This window comes from Oryctolagus cuniculus, chromosome 7 (assembly GCF_051225735.1).
Source record: "Oryctolagus cuniculus isolate XC-2025 breed Fujian yellow rabbit chromosome 7, ASM5122573v1, whole genome shotgun sequence".
Classification (NCBI taxonomy): Eukaryota; Metazoa; Chordata; class Mammalia; order Lagomorpha; family Leporidae; genus Oryctolagus; species Oryctolagus cuniculus.
In genome coordinates, this window is record NC_142873.1 from 2307805 (window position 1) to 2328174 (window position 20370).

The 20370-nt window shown below is 39.4% G+C and overlaps 1 protein-coding gene and 1 pseudogene across 4 annotated transcripts in view; one reads left to right on the top strand and one right to left on the bottom strand.

The window, feature by feature from the left end:
- Positions 1 to 20370, top strand: part of LOC149125256 (zinc finger protein 717-like) — a 70760-nt gene that overhangs the window by 17191 nt on the left and 33199 nt on the right. The gene's annotated exons all lie outside the window — the stretch shown is intronic.
- LOC100340944 (vacuolar protein sorting-associated protein VTA1 homolog) lies at positions 10211 to 12101 on the bottom strand (annotated as a pseudogene).

Sequence of the window (20370 nt, forward strand, 5' to 3'; positions counted from 1 at the left end):
TGCGGTATAGTATTCTAAAGAGTACATATCCCATAATTTATTTATCCAGTCTACCGTTGATGGGCATTTAGGTTGGTTCCAGGTCTTGGCTATTGTGAATTGAGCTGCAATATACATTAAGATGCAGACAGCTTCTTTGTTTGCCAATTTAAATTCCTTTGGGTAAATCCCAAGGAGTGGGATGGCTGGGTCGAACGGTAGGGTTATATTCAGGTTTCTGAGGAATCTCCAGACTGACTTCCATAGTGGCTTTACCAGTTTGCATTCCCACCAACAGTGGGTTAGTGTCCCTTTTCCCCCACATCCTCTTCATCATCTGTTGTTGGTAGATTTTTGTATGTGAGCCATTCTAACCGGGGTGAGGTGAAACCTCATTGTGGTTTTGATTTGCATTTCCCTGATTTCTAGTGATCTTGAACATTTTTTCATGTGTCTGTTGGCCATTTGGATTTCCTCTTTTGAAAAATGTCCATTGAGGTCCTTGGCCCATCTCTTAAGTGGGTTGTTTGTTTTGTTTTTTGTGGAGTTTCTTGATCTCTTTGTAGATTCTGGTTATTATTTTTTTTTGACAGGCAGAGTGGACAGTGAGAGAGAGAGACAGAGAGAAAGGTCTTCCTTTACCATTGGTTCACCCTGCAATGGCCGCCCCGGCCGGCGCGCTGCGGCTGGCACACCACACTGATCCGATGGCAGGAGCCAGGAGCCAGGTGCTTTTCCTGGTCTCCCATGGGGTGCAGGGCCCAAGCACCTGGGCCATCCTCCACTGCACTCCCTGGCCACAGCAGAGGGCTGGCCTGGAAGAGGGGCAACCGGGACAGAATCCGGCACCCCAACCGGGACTAGAACCCAGTGTGCCGGCGCTGCTAGGCAGAGGATTAGCCTAGTTAGCCGCGGCGCTGGCCCGATTCTGGTTATTAACCCTTTATCTGTTGCATAGTTTGCAAATATTTTTTCCCATTCTGTCGGTTGTCTCTTCACTCTCCTGACTGTTTCTTTTGCAGTACAGAAACTTCTCAATTTGATGCAATCCCAATAGTTGATTTTGGCTTTGACTGCCTGTGCCTCCCGGGTCTTTTCCAGAAATTCTTTGCCTGTGACAATATCTTGAAGGGTTTCTCCAATGTTCTCTAGTAACTTGATGGTGTCAGGTCATAGATTTAGGTCTTTAATCCACGTTGAGTGGATTTTTGTGTAAGGTGTAAGGTAGGGGTCTTGCTTCATGCTTGTGCACGTGGAAATCCAGTTTTCCCAGCACCATTTATTGAATAGAATGTCCTTACTCCAGGAATTGGTTTTAGATCCTTGATCAAATATAAGTTGGCTGTAGATGTTTGGATTGATTTCTAGTGTTTCAATTCTGTTCCATTGGTCTATCCATCTGTTTCTGTACCAGTACCATGCTGTTTTGATTACAACTACCCTGTAGTATGTCCTGAAATCTGGTATTGTGATGCCTCTGGCTTTGTTTTTGTTGTACAAGATTGCTTTAGCTATTCGAGGTCTCTTGTGCCTCCATATGAATTTCAGCACCATTTTTTCCATTCTGAGAAGAAGGTCTTCGGTATCTTGATTGGGATTGCATTGAATCTATAAATTGCTTTTCGGAGAATGGACATTTTGATGATGTTGATTCTTCCAATCCATGAGCATGGAAGATTTTTCCATTTCTTGGTATCCTCTTCTATTTCTTTCTTTAAGGTTTTGTAATTCTCATCGTAGAGATCTTTAACGTCCTTGGTTAAGTTTATTCCAAGGTATTTGATTGTTTTTGTAGCTATTGTGAATGGGATTGATCTTAGCAGTTCTTTCTCAGCCATGGCATTGCCTGTGTATACAAAGGCTGTTGATTTTTGTGCATTGATTTTATATCCTGCTACTTTGCCAAACTCTTCTATGAGTTCCAATAGTCTCTTAGTAGAGTTCTTTGGATCCCCTAAATAAAGAATCGTATCGTCTGCAAAGAGGGATAGTTTGACTTCTTGCTTCTCAATTTGTATTCCTTTAATTTCTTTTTCTTGTCTGATGGCTCTGGCTAAAACTTCCAGAACTATGTTAAATAGAAGTGGTGAGAGTGGGCATCCCTGTCTGGTGCCAGATCTCAGTGGAAATGCTTCCAACTTTTCCCCATTCAATAGGATGCTGGCTGTGGGCTTTTCATAAATTGCTTTGATTATATTGAGGAATGTTCCTTCCAAACCCAGTTTGCTTAGAGTTTTCTTCATGAAAGGGTGTTGAATTTTATCGAATGCTTTCTCTGCATCAATTGAGATAATCATATGGTTTTTCTTCTGCAGTCTGTTAATGTGGTGAATCACATTGATTGATTTGCGAATGTTGAACCATCCCTGCATACCAGGGATAAACCCACTTGGTCTGGGTGGATGATTTTCCTGATGTGTTGTTGTATTCTATTGGCGAGAATTTTATTGAGAATTTTTGTGTCTATGTTCATCAGGGATATTGGTCTATAATTTTCTTTCAGTGCTGCATCTTTCTCTGGCTTAGGGATTAAGGTGATGCTGGTTTCATAGAAAGAATTTGGGAGGATTTCATCTTTTTCGATTGTTCTGAATAGTTTGAGAAGAAATGGGATTAGTTTTTCTTTAAATGTCTGGTAGAATTCAGCAGTGAATCCATCTGGTCCTGGGCTTTTCTTTGTTGGGAGGGCCTTTATTACTGTTTCAATTTCTGTTTCAGTTATGGGTCTATTTAGGTTTTCTATGTCTTCATGGTTCAATTTAGGTAGATTGCATGGGTCCAGCAATCTATCCATTTCTGATAGATTTCTTGTTTGCTGGCATACAAGTCCTTGTAGTAATTTCTGATGATTCTTTTTATTTCTGTGGTGTCTGTTGTTATGTTTCCTTTTTCATCTCTGATTTTATTGATTTGGGTCTTTTCTCTTCTTTTTTTAGTTAGTTGGGCCAATGGGTTGTCAATTTTGTTTATTTTTTCAAAAAACCAGCTCTTCGCTTGGCTGATTTTTTGTAATGTTTTTTTTTGAATTCAATCCTGTTAATTTCTTCTCTGATTTTAATTATTTCTCTTCTCCTACTAGATTTGGGTCTGGTTTGCTGCAAATTTTCTAGGTCCTTGAGATGCGCTGAAAGCTCATTTATTTGGTGCCTTTCCAATTTCTTGATATAGGCCCCTATTGCTATAAACTTGCCTCTCAATACTACTTTTGCCATATCCCACAAGTTTTGATATGTTGTGTTGTTATCCTCATTTACTTCAAGAAAGTTTCTGATTTCTCTTTTGATTTCTTGAGTGACCCAGTGTTCATTCAGGAGCATGTTGTTCAGTCTCCATGTGTTTGCATACTTTCTGGGGTTTCCTGAGTTGCTAATTTCCAACTTCATTCTGCTGTGGTCTGAGAAGCTACATGGTATGATTCTAATTCTTTTAAATTTGCTGAGACTTGCTTTATGACCTAGTATGTGATCAATCCTAGAGAAGGTTCCATGCACTGCTGAGAAGAATGTAAAGTCTTTAGATGTAGGGTTGAAAGTTCTGTAGATTTCTGTTAGATCCATTTGGGCAATAGTGTCGATTAAATCTGCTGTTTCCTTGTTGATCTTCTGTGTGGATGATCTATCTATTTCTGAGAGTGGACTATTGAAGTCCCCCAGTACTATTGTATTGGAATCTAAGTCTCCCTCTAAGTCCCTTAACATATCTTTTAAATAGACCGGTGCCCTGTAATTAGGTGCATATACATTTACATTTGTTATACTTTCCTGTTGAATTGAACCCTTAATCATTATATAGTGCCCCTCTTTGTCTCTCTTAACAGTTTTTGTATTAAAGTTTATTTTGTCTGATATTAATATGGCTACACCTGCTTTTTTTTTGTTTCTGTTGGCATGGAATATCTTTTTCCAACCTTTCACTTTCAGTCTGCATGCATCTTTGTTAGAGAGATGTGTTTCTTGTGGGCAACAAATAGTTGGGTGTTGTTCCTTAAGCCAGTCAGCCAGTCTGTGTCTTTTAACTAGACAGTTCTGGCCATTCACGTTTAATGTGACTATTGATACATAGTGACTTTGCCCTGCCATTTTCCCGGAGATATTTTCTAATATATGCTTTGAGCTTCCCATGCTCTTTTACTGGTAGGTGTTCTTCCTTTCCCTTCTTTCACATTGATGGCCGTGTTTCTGTGTTTCTGAGTGTAGCACATCTTTAAGTATCTTTTGCAGGGCCGGACGAGTGGCCACAAAGTCTTTCAATTTCTATTTGCTATGAAAGGTCTTTATTTAACCTTCATTCACAAATGAGAGCTTAGCAGGATATAATATTCTGGGCTGGCAATTTTTCTCTCTTAGCACCTGTGCTATGTCTCGCCATTCCCTCCTAGCCTGTAGTGTTTCTGATGAGAAGTCTGCTGTGAGTCTGATTGGAGATCCTCTGAGAGTAATCTGACGTTTCTCTTTTGCACATTTTAGGATCTTTTCTTTATGTTTCACTGTGGTGAGTTTAATTACCACGTGTCGTGGTGAGGATCTCTTTTGGTCATGTTTACTGGGGGTTCTATGAACTTCCTGTACTAGGATGTCTCTGTCCTTCTCCAGACCCGGAAAGTTCTCTGCTAGTATCTCACTAAAAAGGCCTTCTAATCCTTTCTCTCTCTCCATGCCTTCAGGAACTCCTAGAACCCGAATGTGGGGTTTTTGATAGTATCCTGAAGATTCCCAACAATATTTTTTAGATTCCTAATTTCCTCTTCTTTTCTTTGGTTTGACTGTATGTTTTCCTGTGCTCTGTCTTCTAAGTCTGATATTCTCTCTTCTGCTTCACCCATTCTGTTTTTAAGGCTCTCCAATGTGTTTGTCATTTGATCTATTGAGCTCTTCATTTCATTTTGATTTCTCTTCACTATCACACTTTCTTGCTCTACCAGTTTCTGCGTTTCATTTTGATTCCTCCTTAATATTTCATTTTCACGAGAGAGATTTTCAATCCTGTCCAGTAAGGATTTCTGTAGTTCAAGGATTTGCTTTTGAAAACTTCTAAATGTTCTTATCATAAATTTTTTGAAATCCGTATCTTGCATTTCTTCTATCTCATCATCTTCATAATCTTGGCTTGGGGTGTTTTGTTTATTTGGAGGCATCATAATGTCATCGTTTATCTTGTTCCCTCGATTTCTGTGTTTATTGCTTGGCATGGTTAATTCTGTTTCCCTCACTGTGAGGTTTTTTTTTTTATTATACTATGTCTGTGTTAAGTGTACTGCCTGCTTATGGAGGAGCCTTGGAGGCTTGAGATGGGTGTGGCCTGAGAGCTCTGCTTGGTTCTTCTGGGTTACAGGTGTGCAAAGGTGACACCCTCACGTTATGCATGGTAAATCTCTCTTTATTTATTTATTCATTTATTTTATTTTATTTTATTTTATTTTATTTTATTTTATTTTATTTTTGTTCAGGAGGTAAGTAATACTGCAAGGCTGAGCAGAATGGATGGTATTTAGCTTCGCTGGCTTCTACCCAAAGAGTCCTGCGGACTCCCACTGGGTTGCCTAGGCTATTGAATTGTAGTCTTAACTCTCCCCTTTTATTATGTATATCCAAGCTCTTTGTCTCTTGCTCGCCTTTGCAAGGTTGGCGGAGAGTGGAACTTGTCTGTACCAGTATGCCCCCACCTTTTTATTTGTTTATTTATTTATTCATTTTTCCTTCTCTCCTGTAGTCTGTTGGACTTTCCCGCTTCAAAACCCGCCTCCCTCTAAAATTCTTTCCGCTGTTTCCCCGCCAATGTCTCCGGTTACTAAGCTCACCTCGGCTTCCAGTGCTGATGTGTGGACTCGGAGCCCTGGGTGTCTCTCCTCTCCCTGCTGGTTTCTTTGTCACATAGACTCCCCTTCCCGCACTGGCACTCAGACTCTGCGGCTCCCTCGGTTCCCTAATTCTTTTAAATTTTCTGAGACTTGCTTTATTGGCTGGTATGTGGTCAATCCTAGAGAAGGTTCCATGCACTGCTGAGAAGAATGTAAAGTCTTTAGATGTAGGATGAAAAGTTCTGTATATATCTGTTAGGTCCATTTGGGCAATAGTGTCATTTAAATCTACTGTCTCCTTGTTGATCTTCTGTGGATGATCTGTGTATTTCTGAGAGTGGAGTATTGAAGTCCCCCAGTACTATTGTATTGGGGTCTAAGTCTCCCTTTAAGTCCCTTAACAAATCTTTTAAATAAACCGGTGCCCTGTAATTAGGTGCATATACATTTATAATTGTTATATCTTCCTGTTGAATTGAACCCTTAATCATTATATAGTGCCCCTCTTTGTCTCTCCTAACAGTTTTTGTGGTAAAGTTTATTCTGTCTGATATTAAGATGGCTACGCCCACTGTTTTTTCATTTCTGTCGGCCTGGTATATCTTTTTCCAGCCTTTGACTTTTAGTCTGTATGCATCTTCATTGGTAAGATGTGTTTCTTGTAAGCAGCAAATAGATGGGTTTTGTTTCTTAACCCAATCAGTCAATCGGTGTCTTTTACCTGGACAGTTCAGGCAATTAACATTCAATGTGACTATTGATAGGTACTAACTTTGCCCTGCCATTTGCCAAAGATATTTTCTAATATATGCTTTGAACTGAGCTTCCTGTGATCTTTTGCTGTGAGGTTTCCTTCATTTACCTTCTTTCATATTGATGACCGTGTTTCTGTGTTTCCGTGTGCAACACATCTTTAAGCATCTTTTGCAGGGCTGGACGAGTGGTGACAAATTCTTTCAATTTCTGTTTGCTGTGAAAAGTCTTTATTTCACCTTCATTCACAAATGAGAGCTTTGCAGGATATAATATTCTGGGCTGGCAATTTTTCTTTCTTAGCACCTGGGCTATAGCTCACCATTCCCTCCTAGCTTGTAGGGCTTCTCATGAGAAATCAGCTGTGAGTCTGATTGGAGATCCTCTGAGAGTAATCTGACGTTTCTCTTTTGCACATTTTAGGATCTTTCCTTTATGTTTCACTGTGGTGAGTTTAATTATAACGTGTCATGGTGAGGATCTCTTTTGGTCATGTTTACTGGGGGTTCTATGAGCTTCCTGTACTAGGATGTCTCTGTCCTTCTCCAGACCCGGAAAGTTCTCTGCTAGTATCTCACTAAAAAGGCCTTCTAATCCTTTCTCTCTCTCCATGCCTTCAGGAACTCCTAGAACCCGAATGTGGGGTTTTTGATAGTATCCTGAAGATTCCCAACAATATTTTTTATATTTTTGATTTCCTCTTCTTTGGTTTGACTGTATATTTTCCTGTGCTCTGTCTTCTAAGTCTGATATTCTCTCTTCTGCTTCACCCCTTCTGTTTTTAAGGCTCTCTAATGTGTTTGTCATTTGATCTATTGAGCTCTTCATTTCATTTTGATTTCTCATCACTATCACAGTTTTATGTTCTACTAGTTGTTTCATTTCATTTTGATTCCTCTTTAATATTTCATTTCCATGAGACAGATTTTCTATCTTGTCCATTAAAGATTTCTGTAGTTCAAGAATTTGTTTTTGAGAACTTCTTAATGTTCTTATAATATTTTGAAATCCGTATCTTGCATTTCTTCTATCTCATCATCTTCATAATCTTGAATTGGGGTGTCTATTTCATTTGGCGGCGTCATAGTGTCTTCCTTGTTCTTGTTACGTCGGTTTTTGCATTTGTTGTTTGGCATATTGGAGATATTCTTTGGTTTCTTCGGTGTGGTGTTTTTTTATCATTATACTGTGACTCTAGATTAAGTGGACTGTCTGCTTTTGATGAATCCTTAGATGTTGTGATGGGTGTGGCCAGAGAGCTCTCTTTGCTTCTTCAGGGTTAAGGGTGTGCCAAAGGTGATTCACCCAGATTGTTCTCTCGCTGGCTCTCTCTCTCTCTCTCTTTTGACTCAGTTGGGAAGTAATTCCACACAACTGAGTGGAATTGAGATTAGTTGATGTATGAAATCTGGCCCCTGTGGGTATTCGCCTGCTTACCGCTGGGACCACACAAAGAGTTTATGCAGCCCTCAGTGTGGTCTCAATTTTCTCTGCAGTCTCTCACCAGGTTGCCCAAGTTACCGAGTTTGTGTACTTGGTGAGTTCTCTCGCCCCCCCCTTAATTTTTCACAGTCTCAGTTGGTTAGCTTTCATCAGGTGTTAATCTCCTGTTATTTCTCCCCACCAGAGTCAGGTTTTTCTGCTTGGCTAATGAGGGCTACCCGCTTTACATACGCAAAATGGTGTGTACCCACTTTACATACGTAAAATGGCACCTTATTTATTCAATTTTTTCTCTCCTCCAGTCAGCCTGGTGAACTTTCCCCAGTGGGGTTTCAGGCCTCGTTCTCTGCAGGCTCTTTCTGCCTTTCCCCACCAATGTCTTGGGTTACCAAGAGGTTTTTGTCTCACCTCCCCTTCCAGCACTGGTGTGCAGACTCTGCGGCTCCCACAGCTCCTGTCGCTCAGCTTCCATGCAGTGGGCGATCTTGCTCTCCCCGTAGGTCCTCCGTGTCACATCCACTAGATCCAGAAGAGTTTCCTCTGCAATTTTTTCCTGATCCTTTTCCTGAGGCTACCATAACTCCACTTTTATTAATCTTTTCTCGGACTATCAGTGCACACCCTCACTATTCCGCCATCTTGGCTCCACCCCTTTCAAAACTTTTAACAACCTTTGGGATGGAAAATGCTAATTTAAGGTACCGTAATTAAATTCACACAAATAAAAGATGTTTTAGGATGTTTTACTTCATTATTTAAGTTTGATACTGTTAGGAAATTCTAAATTATTTTGTGGATAAATTGTAATTTCTTTTCACAAGTGTGTTTGAGTAGAAACACAAGCTTTTATAATCAATTATTTATGCTTAAAACATATGCTTATGTATGTTTTATATTAAAATAACAGCATTTTATGAAGTTTAGATACATCTTGTTCTATACAAGCCTATACTTTTTTTTAAGCTTTATTTAAAAAGAATCTTTATTTTTTAACACAGCAAATTCAGGTGACACAGTAATTCCATAATTTCCCACAAAATTCATAAACTTAACAACTGAGTATCTTAAGTCTTTTTTAAATTTTTTGACAGGCAGAATGGACAGTGAGAGAGAGAGACAGAGAGAAAGGTCTTCCTTTGCCATTGGTTCAACCTCCAATGGCCACTGTGGCCAGCGTGCTGTGGCCGGTGCACCACGCTGATCCGATGGCAGGAGTCAGGTACTTATCCTGGTCTCCCATGAGGTGCAGGGCCCAAGGACTTGGGCCATCCTCCACTGCACTCCCTGGCCACAGTGGAGAGCTGGCCTGGAAGAGGGGCAACCGGGACAGAATCCGGCGCCCCGACCGGGACTAGAACCCGGTGTGCCGGCGCCGCAAGGTGGAGGATTAGCTTAGTGAGCTGTGGCGCCGGCCTATCTTAAGTCTTATAAATCTTCTGAGTCATTCACAATTATACACTCAATGGAATGTTCTCCTCAGCAGCTGAGAAGAATCTTAACTTAAAAGCACCAATTCTTCAGGCATTTCTACATATCTCTATTATTCATTCCCTAAGACATGCAGTCAGACTGCTGATGCAGCAAATACCAATTCACCTTAAGCTTCAATGTATAAGAAAAAGCATTTGGGAAACCAACATTATTAATATTAAGTCTGATAGCATTTCTACCTCTTTACTGAATGACTTTTTCTTCTGTCAACTTTAAACTCTAATGAATAAAAATTGTGTTTTGAACATAATTGTTTCAGGTTAATCTAACATTTTAGGACATTTGTATTTCTTTTATAAGTCTTAAGGAAAACAAAAAGGTAATCTCTAATCTAGACAATTCTGGAATCTTTTATTAGATTTGGAATTTTACAGCAAAGTAATATGATCTGTTTGTCCAAATAGTATGGCTTTTAAAAAATTCTCTTCATGTATGTAAATTAATAAATCTTATTTCCAATATATATTTTCTGTGTTTTCATTTGCTGAAGCAGGGTTCAAAGGGTGTTTTTAGGATCTTGCCAACATCAGCCCTATGTACCCATAAAATATCGAAGCCATTAAATGGACAATAAAAATTGGTTGAGGCTACTGATGAATGCTTCAAAAGGAATCTGATACACACAGATTTTATTGTCATATTCAACTCAACTGAAGTCTTTCTTGAAACTGTACTCTTGATAGGCTGAAGACAGTAATGGAGTTAGTTATTTATGCCAAAGATAGATGGATCTGTTGTACAAAGGCTTCATTCTCTGTTAGTCATTGGTAACTTGAGGTCTTTCTGTATATTCTGAAGGCAGTGCTTACATCTTCATATTGCAAAGCACTGGAAGTGTATTTGCAATATTTCTGAGCTCTCACAACGTACTCAGGGATGAGGTGGGTATCACCTTGGGAAACTGTACTGAAACATGCAGAATCAATGGCTGGAATAGTCTATAGAGTAGGTTGGATGGTATTCTTTGTTACACCCATGCTATGAGGCACTTTTGCTGGTGTGTAGGCTAGAGCATGTGCACCCAGAGGAATCTGTATTCAACTATAGCTGTCTGATGGCATGCTGCCTGGGTCAACTGCTGAAGATGATGATGGCTGAGGTGTGTTGAATGGGCAGAGATGCTACTACAGCATCTTCATTTTCTTCACCATCAGTATCTTCCTCAATTGCAATAGGGCCTGCTTGAGGAGTCTCCTCATTCTTTAGGCAATTATGTATATATGTTGCCTTCCACCTTGCATACTTTCTGTGTTTCACATTTTCATCAGTGTTATGTCAAACACGGTTATGACATCTATTAAAAGACTTGCAGTATAGAAGAACTTGATCATGTTTTTGTGAAATCTCCAGCACAATGTTCATTGTCTGCATATATAAACATTTTCAAATCATAATTCCCCAAATGGGCAAAACCAACTGCTCCTTGGGTAATAGCTTCATTATCACCCAACTGTTTCTTTTTGTTGTTGTGAAGAACCTGAGCCTGGATCAAAGCGAAGCTATTTCAGACTAGGCCTCCATCTTATAACTCAGGCATGACTGGGCCCTGAACCCTAAGCCCAAAGCTCCTGAGAGAAGAAAAATAAACTCCCCTTGTGATAAACTTCCTTAGAAACAGCCAATCAGTAGATAGCAAGAAAATATCTAAAGTTCCAGGTATTTTTTCAGGCTGTTAAGGTGAGTGATAACATCCCAAAACCCTGCAGTTTGGAACATACACCCTAGCGGCTTGGACCCTATACTTTAGCCAATCATTTTAAAAAACATCAACCCCAAAGCCATCCAACCATGTTTACTAGGTCCATTCCCACACTGGATTTACTAATCAGTTTTAAGAGTTGTTCTTTAAATTTCCCACAGAATGAGATGATTTGCTGAATGGTGCTATAATGTATAGAATGTCTCTGAAAACCCTATATAAACCCTGCAAAGGAAATTGGATGGGTCCTCATCAGAAGGCCACTGTGACAGTTAGAGGAGTGGACCCTAGCTTGAGCTAGAACAATAAACCTCTTTGCTTCTGCATCATTGAAGTCTCTCATTGGGATAATTGAGTTCCATCCAAGTCCAGTCTAACAGTTGTTGTTAAGATTTATTTATTTATTTGAAAGGCAGAGTTACAGAAAGGCAGAGAAACAGAGAGAGAGTCAGCCTCTGCCATCTGCTAGTTCACTCCCCAAATGGCTGCAATGGCCAGAGCCATGCTGATCTGAAGCCAGGAGCCAGGAGATTCTTCCAGGTCTTCCACATGGGTGCAGGGGCCCAAGGACTTGGGCCATCTTTATGCTGCTTTCCCAGGCCAGAGCAGAGAGCTGGGTCAGAAGTGGAGCAGCTAGGACTTGAACTGGAGCACATATGGGATGCCAGCACTGTAGGCCAGGGCTTTAATCTGCTGCAGCACAGCACCACCCCTCCCCCCAACTGTTTCTTAAGAGCTTCTAACTGACCCATTAATTTTGATAAAAATTTACAACACTCAGAAGTTTTATTATCAATCTTCATTCTAGTTTGCATGGTGTATAAATGACCCCCTTGGTGAAATACATAATGATGAAACAATGGCTGCCAACAACCACCTCTCAGATCAATTCTTGAGCAACTATTCAGTAATAGGCCACCACAGAGTCCTGCTTGTCATGCTCCTGAACCATAAGGTGGTGCTGTATGTTCTTAAACTGTGGGGAAAGTGGGGGCAATGGAGCAAGCCAGGCCATCTCCACTCTAGCATATCACCACTTCCTCAAGCCTATACTTTTTTCAAGTACATGTTCTTACGTTCACAGAAAAAGTTAACACCAGACTGACTGTTGTGAAAATAATTCAACGATTGTAGATGTCTGTTCATACAATATTTAAAATTGTTCAATAAAATACTCTGTGATTAAAAAAGATTTATTTATTTATTTGAATTGCAGGTTTACAGAGAGAGAGAGAGAGAGAGAGATCTCTGCTGGTTCATTCCCCAAATGACCACAATGGCCAAGGCAGGCCTAGATTGAAGCCAGGAGCCAGGAACTTCATCCAGGTCTGCCACATAGGTACAGGGATCCAAGCATATGAGCCATCATCCACTGCTTTCTTAGGCTCATTAGCAGAAAGCTGGATCAAAAGTGGAGCAGCCAGGACTCAAACCAGCACTCCTATGGGATGCCAGTACTGCAGGTAGTGGCTTAACCCACTAAGCTACAGTGCCTGCCCCAAAATGATTTTTGGTTTCTGTATGTTAGCCATACTAACTAGAGTGAGGAGAAATCTCACCATGGTTTCTATTAGCATTTCCCTGATGGCTAGTGATCCTGAGCATTTTATCATGTGTCTGTTGGACATTTGAATTTCTTCCTTGGAAAAATGCTTGTTAAAACTGCCCATTAGTGTAACAGGAAAAATGTCCATTGCCCATTTCTTGAACTGAATTGTTTATTTTGTTGTTGAATTTGTTGAACTCAGTAGAGATTTTGGAGATTTTTACTAATAGTTTGCAAATATTTTCTTGCATTCTGTCAGTTGCTTCCTTTGTTGCAGTTCAGAAGCTTCTTAATTTTATACAATCTACTTTGACTATTTTTCCTTTTATTGTCTGTGCTTCATGGGGTCTTTTTCCAAAAGTCTTTGCCTATGACAATGTCCTGCAGAGTTTCCCTGATATTTTCCCCTAGTAATTTGATGGTATCACATAGATTTAGATTATTGATCCAGTTATAGTTAATTTTTGTATAAGTTGCAATGTGGGGATCTTGTTTCCTACTATATTGTGAAGAACAAATTTTCCCAGAACTATTTTTGAAGAGATTGTCCTTTCTCCAGAGATTGCTTTAAATTTATTTATCACAAACTAGTTGGTTATAGATGTGTGGATTAATTTTTGGGGATTCTATTCTGTTTCATAGGTCTACATGTCTTTTGGCATGCCAGTAACAAGCTATTTTGATTATAACTGCCCTGTAGAAGATCTTGAATTCTGGAATTGTGATGCCTCCAGCTTTGTTTTTATTAAATTGCCTTGGCATTTCATACAAATTTTAACATCATTTTTTTCCTAACTCAGAAGAATGTTGTTGGTATTTTGATTGAGATCACAATGAATCTGTAAATTGCTTTTGGGGGGGCTGCACTGTGGAATAGTAGGTTGAGCCTCTGTCTGTGGTATTGGCATCTCATGGATGCCAGTTTGGGTCCCAGCTGCTCCTCTGATCCAGCTCTCTGCTCATTGCCTGGGAAAGCAGTGGAAGATGACTCAAGTTCTTGAGCCCCTGTATCCACATGGGAGATGAGGAGGAAGCTTCTAGCTCCTGAGTTCAGATCAGTCCAGCACCAGCCATTTGGAGAATTAACCAGCACTTAGAAGACATCGCTTTCTGTCTCTCCCTGTCTATAACTGCCTTTCAAATTGATAAATGATTGTAAAAATAAAATTAAAAATAATTTCTTTTGGTAGTATGGGAATTTTGATGATATTAGTTCTTCCAATTTATGAACATGAAAGATTTTTTTGTGTGTTTCTTCTATTTCTTTAATGTTTTGTGATTTTTCTTGTAGAGATCTTTCACACCCTTGACTAAATTTATTCCAAAGTAATAAAAGTTTTTATGGTTATTGTGAATGGCACTGACCTGATAAGTTATTTTTTAGCCATGGCATTTTTGTGTATATAATGGTTATTGATTTTTGTGTGTTGATTTTATATCTTACAACTTTACCAAACTCTCTTATGAGTTTCCCTAATCTCTTGGTGGAGTCTTTTGGTTTCCCAATATATAGGATCATGTCATCTACAGATTATTGGACTTTCTCCTTTCTAAATTGTTTTCCTTTGATTTCTTTTTCTTGCATTATTGCCATGGCTAAAACTGTTAGTAGTGTATTGAACAGCAGTAGTGATGGAGAGAAACTTTGTTTTCAGATCTTAGTGGAATTGCTTCCAAGATTTCCCATTCAATAGGATGTTGGTTGAAGATTTGTCATATATTGCCTTGAATGTGTTAAGGAATGTTCCTTCTATACCCAACTTGCTTAATGTTTTTATAATGAAAGCTTGTTTTTTATCAAATACTTTCTCTTCATCTATTGAAATCATCATGTGGTTTTTATTCTTTATTTTGCTAGTGTCACATATCACATTTATTGATTTGCATATGCTGAACCATCCTTGCATACCAGGGGTACATTCCACTTGGTCCAGGTAAATTATCTTTATGGTCTATTGTTGGGTTTTATTAGCTAGTATTTTGTTGAGAATTTTTGCATCTGTGCTTATCAGAGATCTTGTTCTGTATTTCTCTTTATTGTATCATTTTCTGGTTTAGAAAATAAGGTGACACTGGCCAAATAGAAGGAGTTTGGGAATACTCTTCTCTTTCAATTGTTTTGAATAGCTTAAGAAGAATTCGAGTTGGTTCTGTTTTAAAAGTCTAGTAGAATTTATCATTGAAACTATCTGGACTTGGGCTTTTCTTTGTTCAGAGGGTTTTTTTTTTATGGATTCAATCTCTGTCTTGGTTTTGGTTTGTTTAGGTTTTCTATATGTCTTCATGACTCAATTTTGTTATCTAGCATGTGTCTTGCTTTCTCCTAGGTTTTCTAATTTGTTGGCTGTTGCATGTGATGCCCACATTCTATATCGCAGTGCTAATCTAAGTTTTCAGTGTTCCACTTCCAAACCAGTTTCCTGCTTAATACCTCTGGGAAGCATGGGGCGGTGGCTCAAATTCTTCAGTTCCTTTTACCTAAGTGCAAGATCTACTACTTATTAGGGTACCTGAAAGCCTGGTCTAGCCATAGCTGTTGCAGACAATTAGAGAGTGAACCAACATATGGAAGACCTCTCTGCTTCTCTGTGCCCACCCACTTTCTGTGTATTTCTCTGCCCTTTTTAAAATAATTTTGAAAGTTATTTACTTCTTTATTTGAAAGTCACAGTTACAGAGAGAGACATAGAGAGATCTTCCATCATCTGGTTCACTCCCCTGGTGGCTCCAATGGCTAGTGTTGGGCCTTGTTGAAACAAGGAGCTTCTTTTGAGTCACCAATGGGGGTGGCAGGAGCCCAAGTACTTGGGCCATCTTCCACTCTTTATCAGACCATTAACATTAAGCTAAATCAGAAGTGGAACAAGTGGGACTTGAACTGGTGACTATATGGGATGCCAGTATAACAGATGACAGCTTGGCATACTGCAGCACAACACCAGTCCCCTCTCTACCTTTCAAATAAACAAATCTTTAAAAAATAAATGAAAATGTTCTTAAGGAGGCAAAAGTCATCATGATTGAGCACTGAGGAATCTATTGAAATGATTACATTTTAAAAGATTTATTTATATATTTGAAAGGCAGTGTTAGAGTGAGAAAGGGAGAGACTGATCTTCCTTCTGGTTTGCTCTCCTCCAAAATGGCTGCAATGACTGAGGCTAGACCAGGCTGATCTCATGAGATAGGAGCTTCTTCCAGATATCACATGGGTTCAGGGGCCCAAGCATCTGGGCAAGCCTTTGCTGCTTTCCCAGACACATTAGCAGTGAGCTGGATAAGTTCAGAGCATCAATATCTGTGACATCCTCCTTGGAGTACAAGGATATAGAGCCCATCTGGCACAATTAACATCCTATTTATGCGTGGGCCAAGTATAACAGCTTCCAACTCTCAAGGTTTGGACTAGATGGGTTCTGAGGAATTGCGTTATAAAAGATATTAATCCATAACTCTTGGTTTAATTTTTTGTTAGCATATAATGGCTGTGACTACTTTGGGTCTCTGGATTGTCACCAGAGAAGGCATCCAGATTAACAGAAATGAGATCAACAGTCAGCAGAATTGTGTCCAGCTGAACTTAAATGGTTTTTCTTTTTTATTGTTAGAATAGTGACCTCTGGCATCTGGACATAGACAGTAGACATTGGAAGCCATCCCCTTTGCCAAATGGAATATGCCAAGTTTGGGTCCATCATATATTAAGGAGGCCATAGTAGCCATTCTCACATTTTACTGTTCTATATCCATGACCAAAGTCCTACTAGACAACAAGATTTGGAGAATCACAGGCTTGAGGTGTGTAGGTGACTGTTTTTCCAGTATAGCACAGTTAATAGCCATCTAATTTAATTTTACTGGCACATAGCAAGGTTTCAAGAGAGGTTATTCCTTGCATCACAGCCCTTGAGAAGTAATGGATATCATAAATGATCCAAAGAATTTAGAAGGCATATGAGCTCCACAAGTGAAGAAGTCACTGAGAGCACTAATGATAGTGCCTACAGAATTTAATTTGACTGAATTTTAGCACTTTTCATTGGAAGGGGGGCCATTTAAGCTGGGCTGATTTGTAGCATCCATGACAATTTTTTTAGGCAGGCAGAGTTAGTGAGAGAGAGAGACAGATAGAAAGGTCTTCTTTGCCGTTGGTTCATCCCCCCAAATGGCTACTATGGCTGATGTGCTATGCCAATCCAAAGCCAAGAGTCAGGTGCTTCCTCCTGGTCTCCCATGTGGGTGCAGGGCCCAAGCACTTGGGCCATCCTCCACTGCCCTCCCAGGCCACAGCAGAGAGCTGGATTGGAAGAGGAGCAACTGGGACAGAACTGGCACCCTGACTGGGACTAGAACCTGGGGTGCCAGTGCCACAGGCAGAGGATTAGCCTAGTGAGCTACGGTGCCAGCCCATGACAATTTTTTAAATGAGGCATGCATTGCATCAAAACCCAGGAAGGACTAAAAGGTATTAGCATTGTATGTTCTTCACAAGTGTGGCAAATAGTCTCATTCAGGGAGGAAGTCATCAATGTGATGTATTCTTGTGCTCCTGATAAAAGGTGGGTACAGATAAATTCTTTGCAAAAATTGTGTTTGATGGAAAAGTCAATGAGATGCTCATGTATACCCTAGAAGAAATGTCTTCAAAATGAAGGCAAACTAGACTGAGGGGCAAACTAGACTGTTGGAAAAGCATTGAGCAGAACACATTTGCCACTTTTGTAATAGTTAAGACAGGTCATTTATCTATTAAGAGGTGTCAGATATGTTAATATTAGATATAAAGTGTGGTGGATATAATCAATGGCATATAGCATTAAGATTTTAGTAATCTACCATGAGATGCCATTTACTTTTTTTCAGATTCAACAGGTAAAATTGGGCTGGAATAATCACCTTTTTGTTAATTAAGTCTAATGTAATAAATTTTAATTCATGAAGACATTGAGTTTCCTTTCATTATGTCATCTTAATTATTTTAGTTTGGGACCTGTGGATTATTTTCCCTAGTTAAGTTGTAGCTTAAATTTTTATTTCATAATTGCTTGCTGTGTTAGGCCATCTCTCCCACCTGTGGGATTTTTTTTATTACATCTGCCTATTGGAAATTTAGGTAATATTATAGTTAACATGAGATGTACCAAATAAATTATTTTTTTCTTCTGATACATATTTTGGAACTTTTATAAAATGGTATTGAGTACCCTGTTTAAATTTAGGGGGATAACCTGGGTGAGACTGTTATTTAAGCCACGTTACTGATTACACCTATGAAACTCTGTGAATAAGTGCATGTAGAACCTGGAAAGCTGATGTCTTATGCTGATGAGACATAAGAATCAATGTCTTTTTATCTTTTTTAATTATATAATTTACAAATAAATTTTAGATGTCTAAAAGGATGAAATTATTTACTTTTCAGAAATTTATATGTATATACAACTACAATTTATACATTTTACATTTTCCTTCTTTAGGTTTTAAGAAGATTTATTAGGGCTGGCACTGTGGTGTGGGCAGAGGCCCACACACTTGACCCATCTTTTGCTGCTATTTTCCAAGGTTCAATACCAGGGAGCTGGATCAGGAATGGAGAGATTTGGAGACAAACTGGCACAAATAAGGGATGCCATTCCCATCTAGTAAAATTTGATCAGACAACACTGATTGTTTCTTTTTATTTTCTTTTTTTAAACTTTTATTTAATGAATATAAATTTCCAAAGTACAGCTTATGGATTACAATGGCTTCCCCCCCCATAACTTCCCTCCCACCCACAACCCTCCCCTTTCCTGCTCCCTCTCCCCTTCCATTCACATCAAGATTCATTTTCAATTCTCTTTATATACAGAAGATCAGTTTAGCATACATTAAGTAAAGATTTCAACAATTTGCTCACACACAGAAACATAAAGTGAAAAATACTGTTTGAGTACTAGTTATAGCATTAAGTCTCAATGTACAGCACACTAAGGATAGAGATCCTACATGAGGAGTAAGTGTACAGTGACTCCTGTTGTTGACGTAACAAATTGACACTCTTGTTTATGGCATCAGTAATCACCCTAGGCTCTTGTCATGAGTTGCCAAGGCTATGGAAGCCCCCTGAGTTCACTGACTCTGATCATATTTAGACAAGGCCATGGTCAAAGTGGAAGTTCTCTCCTCCCTTCAGAGAAAGGTACCCCATTCTTTGATGACCCGTTCTTTCCACTGGGATCTCACTCGCGGAGATCTTTCATTTAGATTTTTTTCCCCTAGAGTGTCTTGGCTTTCCATGCCTGAAATACTCTCATGGGCATTTCAGCTGGATCCGCATGTCTTAAGGGCTGATTCTGAGGCCAGAGTGCTGTTTAGGACATCTGCCATTCTATGAGTCTGCTGTGTATCTCACTTCCCATGTTGGATCATTCTCTCCCTTTTTGATTCTATCAGCTAGTATTTGCAGACACTATTCTTGTTTATGTGATCCCTTTGGTTCTTAGTCCTATCAGTATAGTCTATTGTGACCTGAAATTGATCACTGGGACTAGTGAGATGGCATTGGTACATGCCACCTCGATGGGATTGAATTGGAATCTCCTGGTATGTTTCTAACTCTACCGTTTGAGGTAAGTCAGCTTGAGCATGTCCCGAATTGCACATCTCTTCCCTCTCTTATTCCCACTCTTATATTTAACAGTGATCACTTTTCAGTTAAGTTTCAGCACTTAAGAAGAATTGTGTATTGATTACAGTATTCTACCAAAAGTATAAAGTAGAACAAACAAACAAAATACTAAGAGGGATAACATATTAAGTTGCTCATCAACAGTCAGGGAGAGGGCTGATCAAGTCACCATTTCTCATAGTGTTCATTTCACTTTAACAGGTTTCCTTTTTGGTGCTCAGTTGTCACCTATCAAGGAGAACAAGTGGTATTTGTCCCTTTGGGATTGGCTTATTTCAATCAGCATAATGTTTTCCAAATTCCTAACAGGGATCATTTTTCAGTTAAAATTTAAACACCTAAGAATAATTGTGTGTTAATTAAGAGTTCAACCAATGGTACTAGAACAAAAAAAATACTAAAATGGATAAAGTATTACATTGTACATCAACCGTCAGGACAAGAGCTGATCAAGTCACTGTTTCTCATAGTGTCCATTTCACTTCAACAAGTTTCCCCTTTGGTGCTCAGTTAGTTGTCACCAATCAGGGAGAACATATGATATTTGTCCCTTTGGAACTGGCTTAATTCACTCAGCATGATGTTTTCCAAATTCCTCCATCTTGTTGCAAATGACCGGATTTCATTGGTTTTGACTGCTGTATACTATTCTATAGAGTACATGTCCCATAATTTCTTCATCCAGTCTACTGTTGATGGGCATTTGGGTTGGGTCCAGGTCTTAGCTATTGTGAATTGAGCTGCAATAAACATTAATGTGCAGACAGCTTTTTTGTTTGCCAATTTCATTTCCTTTGGGTAAATTCCAAGGAGTGGGATGGCTGGGTTGAATGGTAGGGTTATATTCAGGTTTCTGAGGAATCTCCAGACTGACTTCCATAGTGGCTTGACCAGTTTGCATTCCCACCAACAGTGGGTTAGTGTCCCTTTTTCCCCACATCCTTACCAGCATCTGTTGTTGGTAGATTTCTGAATGTGAGCCATTCTGACTG